We start from the raw sequence: 11,334 nt of genomic DNA on the forward strand, positions 1-11,334 counted from the left end.
CATTGTAAAGGAAAGCAATTGTTTGTGGACTGAATCTTGATATTTTTTCAAGCCTCAATGAATGGCAGGACACTAGGAAGCCCAGAAGAACAAAGGGATCCTGGGGTATTTGTCACTGAAGGTAGTAGGACAGGTTTGTTAAGAAGATGTAGGGGACATTAGTCTTTATCAGTTGTGCCATAGATTGTTAGAGCAAGGAGGTTATGTTGGAGCTGTATAAAACTTTGGTTAGACTACAGCTGGAGTGTATAGTTCTGGTCACCACGCTATAAGAGGGATGTGATTGCACTAGACGGGGTGAAAAAGGAGACTCACCAGGATACTGCCTGGGATGGAACATTTCAGCTCTGAATAGAGGCTGGATATGGTCAGGTTTTCTTTAGAACCGAGAAGGTTGAGGGGGGAACCTGATAGAGGTGTATAAGATTATGGGAGGCATGGACATGGTGGAGACTAAACAGCTGTTCCCCTTGGTGAAGGGCCAAGAACAAAGATGAGGGGGGGGGGGGTGTGGGGGTGGGGGTGGGGGGGATGGTGGTGTGTGGAATCATTTTAAGGTGAAAGGGAAGAGGTTTAAAGGGATTTTGAGGAAAATATTTTTTACCCAGAGTGTAGTGGAATGCTGGAATGCTCAGCTTGGAAGAGTGATTGAGGCGGACCACCTGACAACCTTCCATGAGTACATGAAGGAAATACTTGGAGTGTCTTAACATTTAAGGCTATAGGCTGGAAAGTGGGATTACTGGCGCAGACTCGATGGGCTGAGGGGCCTGCTCTGTGCTGTATGACTCTATCGCTCTATGACCTTTCCATCTGTTCCATGTTAAAGTAATGTAACATTCAGAATGTAACTGATCAGGCTCCCAATTCTCTAAAGTCTGGCCTGACATTCAAAACTTGAAGCATGTATATTCTGGATATTGGAGTCAACTCCAAACCAACCGACATGCAAGCTGGTTACTAACAATAATTTCACTCTAAGTATTGAGAAACCAGCTCAAGATGAATAGTTGTTAGTGCAGGGAAGAGCAACTTGACTCATAAATTGACAAATTTGAAACTGCTGAATGAGTAATCATGATACAGGATGCTGAAGGTAATTGCAGTCAATGTATCATTTCTACATAACTCAACTTGGTCATCACCCACCGAATGCCACAGATGTAGATGATGCTGTCAGTGAAGAGATAGCATACTGTTAACAATTTGATTTGACATTTTTTTATTGCCACATGTACTGAGATACAGAGAAAAGTATTGTTTTGCATGCTATCCTGTCAAATCATGCCTTACATATGCACATCAGGGTAATAGAACAGAATGCAGAATATAGGGTTACAGTGACAGAGAAGGTGCAGAGAAAGATCAACTCTAATACATGAGAGGTCCACTATCTGATAACAGTAGGGAAGAAGCTATTCTTGAACCTGTTGGTATGTGTTTTCAAATGTTTGTATCTTTTGTCCGATGGAAGAGAGTATAACCAGGGTGAGAGGGGTCTTTGATTAATTTGGCTGCTTTCCCAATGCTGCAAGAAGTATAGTCAGAGTCAACAAAAGGAAGGCTGGTTTTCGTGATGGACTGGGTTACGTTCTCTGTAATTTCTTTCAGTCTTGAGCAAAGCAGTTTTCATATCGTGCTGTATGCATTTGGATAAGGTGTTTTCTGTGATGCATCTTTAGAAATTTGTAAGATTCATAGTGGACATGCTGAATTTCCTTAGCCTTCGGAGGAAGATGAGGCATTAGTGTGCTTTCTTGACTGTTTACATAACTAGTGTACTTTTTTTTGCACTAACTCTAAGGATAACTTTACATAATACTTCTCTGGTGAGGGCTCTGCTGACTTGAGAGACCACAAGACCGGGAGTTTTAGACATAGCATGGTCCCACCACTGGGGCTGAAAATGGGAGACCGTCAAGTTTCAGCAGATTGTGGAATACAATACAGCACTTCATCAGTGACAGACAATTAGGCAATCAGTGCCTTCCTATTAACAACATTATCCCACACACAAGAACTGCCAGCCCAATAAGAAACCCAGCTGCCAAGCAGTGCCACCACAAGCAGTGGCCATTGCTGGAGGTGCACCTGAAAGAAGAGGATATTTCGACGGATGTCTGTCCTCAAACTATGTGTTAACTGGTTTTGTGGGCACTACAGCCAATTGAACAGGTGGGTGTTACTGATGATGTGATGGTATGTGGAAGGAAATCTCCACCGGGGAGGATGCGTTTGTGGGTGGAACATTGCCCAAGAAGGATACCCCTCCAAGAACCTGCTTGGAGGCTGCCAAGGCTTACCCACATTTTGGAGGGTGGCCCGGCTACATTGGATGCCAGTGGAGACAGGAAGCAGCCCTGAACGGTGCATTGAGTTAGGCTCTAGGCAAGGGACTGTCTGCCACATTTGCTTCCCTGCCAAAATGCTTAGCTGGTGGGAAGGTATTGGGCATGTTACACCAGGCCTTTCTATACCATTTTGTCTACCTTCCCACTTCCAAGATCATTTCCAAAGGCCTCACAAAATTCTGGGCTCTATTTTCTGGGTAGAACAAGTGGTCTTAAAATTCTTGGAATTGATTAGGAAACTTTCCAGATTGGAATGTCTCTTCCAACTTGCAGTGGGATGAAGTGCAGATCAGATATATCCTGGATCTGGAATTGTTTTGTAGATGGGGTATCATTCCTAGCTGCAAGTGTTGATATCCATATTTGAGACAATGTTAACTGGCAGGCACCTAATGATATTGCTCATGGAACGCAAAAGTGATTCTGTTTTTAATAGCAACACGAGTGTTTAAAACATGTTTATTTAGTGGGATGTTTTAGGATGGTATGTTCTTCCTCTGTTATGGGCCAGCTTGCTTGAGAAGGTGAAACATCTCTATGGTTAGTATGTTGGCTTTGTGTTCATTTAGTTTACTCAAGTTTCATTTTACTGTAATTTAATCCAAATTCTAATTTTAAACAGTGCTGTTGAGTTGAGAGGTTTCCAACTCTGCGACCAGTGACCAGCTGTTATAGTAACAGGCTTAAAGCTTACTTCAGCATTACGCAGGTTTAGAAACATCACCTGTGGTTTGTAAAACAAATTCATATTTAAAATGAGGGTTGCTTCCAGCTCTTTTCCTTCATGCTAGTTTCACCTTGATTCTATCCCCTCCTTTTCATTCAGTTCAATTTTTTACTCTTTCCTTTTAAATATGTACCTTTTATTTGGTACTTTTATGACGTTCCCTCTCATATTCAACATCTCAAGCTCATTTTTCAATGGTCTACACCTCCTCTGGTTCATGGTCTCAGCTATTACACTAGAGTTACATACAGCAGTGCCCTCAAATACCTGCCAGTGCCAGTCTAATCATTACCACATGGTAAGTCACAAGTTTGATTTTGGACAAATCTTCCTGTGTTGTCATTGTGTTTAAAAACATTGTTTCTGGGCATTGCCTGGCCCTCTTAACTTGGTCTATCCCTTTAAGTGAGTGGAAAAGTTCTGAAAACAAACTTTAGAAACTATTCCTATAGGCAATTCTCAATTTCCGTTGCTCTCCTTGACATTGTTTCATTAGAACATTGTTTTATTTTTAGGACGTGATATTTTGAATAACATTAATATTTCCAGTTTTATATTTGACCCTGCCCCAGATGTGCCATCCATCTTAACTTGCTTCACATACCCCTCTGCCTTCACTCTCAATCTGCATTGGTCCTGGCCCTGCTCATCACCCAGGTGTGGTCTCCCTGCGCTGTCTCCTATCCTGACCTTTACACTCACTGGAGTGGTCTCACTATGCCCTTGCCTCCCACCCATTGTCCTTACTCACTCCCTTCATCATTAAAACCATTCCCCTTTCCTGTCAACTGTCCCCAATGTGCACTGAAGGCCTCCATCTATTGGCAGAAATTGATTGCTGCACGCACTATTGGGATTGAGAAGCTCCCCGCACTAACCAATTTCTGCCACTAGATGGAGAATTGTCAGTCTAAAATAGTGAGAAAGTTATTGAGGATCACTTATAGATTAGATTAGATTAGATTAGATTACTTACAGTGTGGAAACACGCAGATGTACAACATGGAAACAGATCCTTCGATCCAACTCATCCATGCCAACCAGATATCCCAACCCAATCTAGTCCCACCTGCCAGCACCCGGCACATATCCCTCCAAACCCTTCCTATTCATAGACCCATCTAGATGCCTTTTAAATGTTGCAATTGTACCAGCCTCCACCACTTCCTCTGGCAGCTAATTCCATACACATACCACCCTCTGCATGAAAATGTTGCCCCAATAAAGGAAAGCATACTAAACGCCTTCTTCACTATCCTATCTACCTGCGACTCCACTTTGAAGGAGCTATGAATCTGCAATCCAAGGTCTCTTTCTTCCCCAAGACCTTACCATTAAGTGTTTAAGCCCTACTAAGATTTGCTTTCCCAAAATGCAGCACCTCATATTTATCTAAATTAAACTCCATCTGCCACTCCTCAGCCCATTGGCCCATCTGATCAAAATCCCTTTTTAATCTGAGGTAACCTTTGCTGTCCACTACACTTCCAATTTTGGTGTCACCTGCAAACTTACTAACTACACCTCTTATACTCACACCCAAATCATTTATATAAATGATGCAGAGTAGTGGACCCAGCACCGATTCTGGTCACAAGCCTCCAGTCTGAAAAGCAATCCTCCACCACCACCCTCTGTCTTCTACCTTTGAGCCAGTTCTGTATCCAATTGGCTTGTTCTCCCTGTATTCCATGAGATCTGACCTTGCTAACTGGTCTCCTTTGGGGAACCTTGTCGAATGCCTTACTGAAGTCCATATTGATCACGTCCACCGTTCTGCCCTCATCAATCCTCTTTGTTACTTCACCAAAAAAATCAATCAAGTTTGTGAGACATGACTTCCCTTGCACAAAGCCATGTTGACTATCCCTAATCAGTCCTTGCCTTTCCAAATACATGGACATCTTGTCCCTCAGGATTCCCTCCAACAACTTGCCCACCACTGACGTCAGGCTCACTGGTCTATAATTGCCTGGGTTGTCCTTACCACCCTTCTTAAACAGTGGTACCATGTTAGTCAACCTCCAGTCTTCTGGCACCTCACCTGTGACTATTGATGATACAAATATCTCAGCAAGAGGCCCAGCAATCACTTCCCTAGCTTCCCACAGAGTTCTAGGGCACACCTGATCAGATCCTGGGATTTATCCACTTTTATACATTTCAAGACATCCAGCACTTCCTCCTCTGTAATATAGACATTTTTCAATATGTCACCATCTTTTTCCCTACATTTCATGTCTTCCATGTCCTTTTCCACAGTAAGCATGAATGCAAAATACTCATTTAGTATCTTCCCCACCTCCTGCTGCTCCACACAAGAAGGACGGATCTGCCTTGCTGATCTTTGAGGGGCCCTATTCTCTTCCTAGTTACCTTTTTGTCCTTAATGTATTCTCCTTAACTCTCATTTCCCCTTTTGCCCTCCTGATTTCCTTCTTAAGTATATTTCTACTGCCTTTTTACTCTTCTAAGGATTCATTTGATCTATACCTGACATATGCTTTCTTCTTTTGCTTAACCAAGCCCTCAATTTCTTTAGTCATCCAGCATTCCCTATACCTACCAGGCCTTCCTTTCACCCTGACAGAAATATACTGTATCTGGTCTCTTGTTATCTCATTTTTGAAGGCTTCCCATTTCCAGCTATCCCTTTATCTGTAAACGTTTGCACCCAGTCAGCTTTTGAAAGTTCTTGCCTAATACCGTCAAAATTGGCCTTCCTCCAATTTAGAACATCAACTTTTAGATTTGGTCTATCCTTTTCCATCACAGTTTTAAAATTACTAAAATTATGGTCACTGGCCCTAAAGTGCTCCTTCACTGACACCTCAGTCACCTGCCCTGCCTTTTTTCCCAAGAGTAAGTCAAGTTTTGCACCTTCTCTAGTAGGTACATCCATATATTGAATCAGAAAATTTTCTTGTACATATTTAACAAATTCCTCTCCATCTTAACCCTTAACACTATGGCAGTCCCAGTCTATGTTTGGAAAGTTAAAACCCCCTTTTATAACCACCCTATTATTCTTACAGAAAAATGTAATCTTCTTACAAATCTATTTCTCAATTTCCCTCTGACTATTAGGGGGTCTATAATACAATCCCAAAAAGGTGATCATCCCTTTCTTATTTCTCAGTTCAACCCAAATAACTTCTCTGGATGTATCTCCAGGAATATCCTCCCTCAATACAGCTGTAATGCTATCCCTTATCAAAAACACCACTCCCCCTCCTCTCTTGCCTCCCTTTCAGTCCTTTCAGTAGCATTTGCATCCTGGAACATTAAGCTGCCAGTCCTGTCCATCCCTGAGCCACATTTTTGTAATTGCTATGATGTCCCAGTCCCATGCCCTGAGTTCATGCCTGATCGGCCTCTTACACTGAAATAAATGCAAGTCCTACCTTGTTCTCTGCTTTGTCCCTGCCTGCCCTGACTGTTTGACTCGCTTCTTTTCTCAACTGTACCAGTCTCAGATTGATTTCTTTCCTCACTGTCTTCCTGGGTCCCGCTCCCCCACCTTACTAGTTGAAATCCTCCTGAGCAGCTCTAGCAAATCACCTTGCCAGTATATTAGGTGCAATCCGTCCTTCTTGTACAGGTCACTTCTACCCCAGAAGAGATTCCAATGATCCAAAAATGGGTATCCTTCTCCCATATACCAGCTCCTCAGCCATGCATTCATCTGCTCTATTCTCCTATTCCTACCTCACTAGCTCGCAGCACCGGGAGTAATCCAGATATTACTACTCTCAAGGACCTCCTTTTTAAATTCCTGCCTGACTCTCTGTAATCTCCCTTCAGAATCTCAACCTTTTCTCTTCCTATTCCGTTGGTTCCAATGTGCATAATGAACTCCTGCTGGCCCTTCTCCCCCTTGAGAACATTCTGTACTCTCTCTGAGATATCTTTTACCCTGGCACCAGGGAGGCAACATACCATTCTGATTTTTCGTTGCTGGCCACAGAAATGTCTGTCTGTGCCTTGGATCTCTTGATACCATAAACTTGGCTATTCGTGCTATATTCCCCTGAGAATCCATCACCCCCTACATTTTCCAAAACTGCATATTTGTTTGAATTAGGATAGCCACAGAAGACTCCTGCACTACCTGCCTACCTTTCTTACCTTTTCTGGAGTTAATCCATCTATCTGACTGTATCTGCAACTTTTCTCCCCCTCCTATAACTGCCATCCATCACACCACCTTGCTCTTTTAAATTCCTCACTGCCTCTAACTGCCTCTCCAACCGATCCATTCGATCTGATAGGATTCATAACCAACTACATTTATTGCAGATATAATCCTTGGTAACACATAAATGCTCCCTAAACTCCCACATCCATCAAGAAGTGCATATCACTTTACTAAAGGCCATTTTTGTTTCTTCCAATCTACAGACCCAGAAAATAGCGCCATCTTATTCCTCTACAAAACACTGCTCCAGCTAACTTAATACTTATGGTTTATATTTAATCAAGAGACATAGCTCAATAAAACATATAGTCAAGAAAGAATCCACTCTACTCACTACTGCAGATTACTGTAAGGCCACATTAAAACTATTAATTTATCTGTTTCTGTGCTGTGACCTCTCCAAAACAGGTTCCTCCAAGATTAATTGTGAATTTCACTGGTTGTTAATTTTCCCAGGCGCACTTCGATGTCCAGCAATATATGATTTCAAAACAGCAAAGGCAGTAACTGCACAGGTTCACTGCTGTATCACCATGTATTGCCTTTGTTTGTCCCTCTCCCTTTTAAAAGTGCTGTTGTTTCACTTTGTTTGAATGGTTATCTTACAAAACAGGTAACATTTGCTTTAACTTGCTGCTTTGGCTGAGATTACTGTGAAGGACCCACTGTCTCAACCTCTCCCATTGAGTGAAGTATGGTGTTCCTCAGGTTAAACCACCACCAGTTCTCTCTCTCTAATGATGGTGCAGCCCTATGGTTTAGTATGATTATGGCAAGTTTATATTTTAAAAATACATAATGTATTTTCTTTAAAGTATTGTACTTATTTTATATTTAGTGACATATTTTATTTTGAAGTTGCTTCATCTAAGAAGGTGCAGTGTGGTAAAATATTTCAACTTCTATTTTTGCAGGTGAGAAATATCCATAAGAATATAACTCCGGCTTTAACATCGATTTCTACAGTCCCTATGATTCCCATGATTCACTTAAAGTTGTCGCATATAATTCATTTAAAGTTGATTCCCACGATTCACTTATTAGCATTGCTCAGGATGGGATCACATTTTTAAGTGAAGACTGAGAGAAAGTGAGGACTGCAGATGCTGGAGATCAGAGTCAAAAAATGTGGCGCTGGAAAAGCACAGCAGGTCAGACAGCATCCAAGGAGCAGGAGAGTCAACCTGCTGCCTAACCTGCTGTGCCTTTCCAGTGCCACACTTTCTGACTTTAAGTGAAGACCACTTGTAGTGAGCCTTGGGCTTTCAAGCCTTTTTCTGACTTCCAGACCTGGTCAAGCAGAGCCAGTATATCTCACCTCATTGGGTTTACCACTTTCACCTGGCACTCTGGGTTCTGACTGTCCGAAAAGAATAGGAACTTCCAGTGTAAAGCTAGTGCGTGGCTTGGAGTGATATGAGCTTCAAGTCATGGTACTCCAAAGCATCTGCTTCCCTGGTCCTTCTAGGTGGGGCAGGTCATACCTTTGGAAAGTTCTAGAAAGAGCCTTGTTGACTTGCTGCAGCACATCTACTAGGTAGTACAGACTGTTGTTACTGTGCATTGGCGGTTGAGAGAGCGAATGTTTAAGGTGTGAGATGGTGTACCAAAATGTGGTTTGTTCTGCCTTAGACGTTTTTGAGTTTCTTGAGTGTTGCTGGAACTGCACCCATCCAGGCAAGTTGGAGAATGTTCCATCACACTCATGATTGTGACTTGTATGAGGTGGACAGGTTTCCCAGAGGTGAGTTACTTGTTTTAGAATTCTCATTTTTGACCTGTGCTTATAGCCTCTATTTTTGTATGGCAATACCTGACCAGTTTCTGGTCAATAGTTTACTCCAGAATGTGGATAGTAAAGGATTTGGCAAAAAAAATTAAACTGAATGTCATGCGTCTTGGGAATTGTGTTAACATATTTGCCAATTTGCTGATCTAACAAACGAATCCAATTGTTTTAATTTTTTGAGCTTATTTTGGTTGACCATTGATAGCCACTTGAAGTTGTTAATTATTTTCTCGATTCAGAAGGTGATTATTAGGATTGTGACCTACATGCATTACACTTATTTTGTTGTTGATTAAGGCAGTTGTTCAGTTTTTGTTGTTGTAAAGATCATTGCTGTAGTATTAAAACTGAAAACTATTGAAGTTTCTACTGTTTTGTATGCTGTGTATAGAGATGGGTAAAGATATTCCTTTACCAAGGTGGCTGAGGATTTCCAACTTATGAGTGCGTAGAAACTTGTCAAAATGGTTTCAATCAATATGATTCGTTGTGTTTTGACTGTATCAAAGATGGCTGCGACAATGTTGATCTCGCTGGTTTTTCTGTGTCACCAAATTCAATACCATGCGATCAGATTTGCACTCTTTTTCTTTGTCTCTGCCATTTCTAACAATTAGATTTAATAAATCCTTACAGTTATTGAATAAAATTTGTGGTTTTCACCTAAACTGCCAAACTAACAAAGATTTCACCAACTTACTGTTAGGAATTTTAAACGTTAAATTCTATAAATAAAACTTTTTTCTCATTTATTCACTTTTGGGATGTGGGTGTCGCTGGCTGGCCAACATTCATTGTCCGTCCCAAGTTGTCCTTGAGAAGATGACGGTGAGCTGCCTTCTTGAACCGCTATAGTCCACATGCTGCAGATAATCCCACAATGCTCTGGGGGAGGGAAGTCTAGGCTTTTGACCCAGTGACGTCTGATTTTTTTAAATTGATTGATGTACCTTAAGCCAGTCCCTAAAGAATCTTTTGAACTTGCTTGTTGATAATCTTTTTTTCAAATAAATAGCCTAAAGCTGCTGAAAGGCTACCAGAATTCTTAATAAAACTGAAAGAACTGCGGATGCTCTAAATCAGAGACAAAAGTAGAAATTGCTGGAAAAGCTCAGCGGGACCAATAGCATCTGTGGAGAGAAATCAGAGTTCACATTTTGGGTTCAGTGACCTGATGAAGAGTCACTCAACCCGAAACATTAAATCTGATTTCTCTCCACAGATGCTGTCAGGCCTGCTGAGCTTTTCCAGCAATTTCTACTTTTGTACTAGAATTCTTAACTTTGTTTCCCAGCTAGGATTTTTGTTTTTTTCCTCCAAAGAATTGAATCTACTATGGGTGTCTAATATTTGGTGTTATTTCCCATGTAATCAATACGGATTTATCTCCTCACCTCCTAATAGGCTTTTATTGCTTTCACTGCTTCTTCTTTTCCCTTAAAGGTTTGTTTCCCCTATTAGAAGCTGTAAACAAAACTTTCATTTATGTACAGTGGTCTTTGTTTTTCTCTGCATGAGGTTTCTGTTCAAAGATTTTGTTTCATAGCTGCTGTTTAACACATTAGCTTTTCTGGCTGCTAGCTGGTCTTAAAGCTAAGTAACTTTTTTGCATTCTTCTCCAGATGATTTCAAATCTGATTTTTGACTTTTTTTTACTGCCGGTATTTCCTAGGTAGTGGATCTCATCTTTTGTTGTGTTGTTTTAGGGCCTTACTTGAGAATTTGAGTTGAAGATGGACTGGTCAAGGAGAAGACAAAATCAAGAACTCTCTTCAAGATTAAGCTCTGTAGAACTCTATGTATTGCATGTTAACACCATATATAAGTATATACAGTTATCCGAGATATACCAGGTTCTGATCCTCCTGTTACATTGTTAAGAGACTTATCTACATCTGCTTCTCTGTTCCCATCCCCCGTGTTGTATATTTTATGTGGGAAACAGCTCCATGACATTATCATAAGATTTCTTCAGGGCCCTAAAACCTTTACACAAGGGTGATCCAGGGTACACAGATCGAGCAATAATTTACTGGGTTGGATTTGTGCTAATGTTTTGGACATGTATATGCCTGGGCAATTTTCCGTGGTGCTGAATAGATGCCTGTCTTGTATCTGTACTGGAACAACTTGGCTATGGGCACGGCTAGTCTTGGAACACAGATCTCCAGAACTATCACGGAATGTTGTCAGGGCCATTATCTGTTGCCTTATCCCGTGCCTTCAGTTTTTTCTTGATAGAATATGGATTAAATCGAATTGGCTGAAG

Source organism: Chiloscyllium plagiosum, unplaced genomic scaffold, assembly GCF_037043375.1.
Source record: "Chiloscyllium plagiosum isolate Xiang-an unplaced genomic scaffold, Cpla_swu_hap1 HiC_scaffold_10, whole genome shotgun sequence".
NCBI lineage: Eukaryota > Metazoa > Chordata > Chondrichthyes > Orectolobiformes > Hemiscylliidae > Chiloscyllium > Chiloscyllium plagiosum.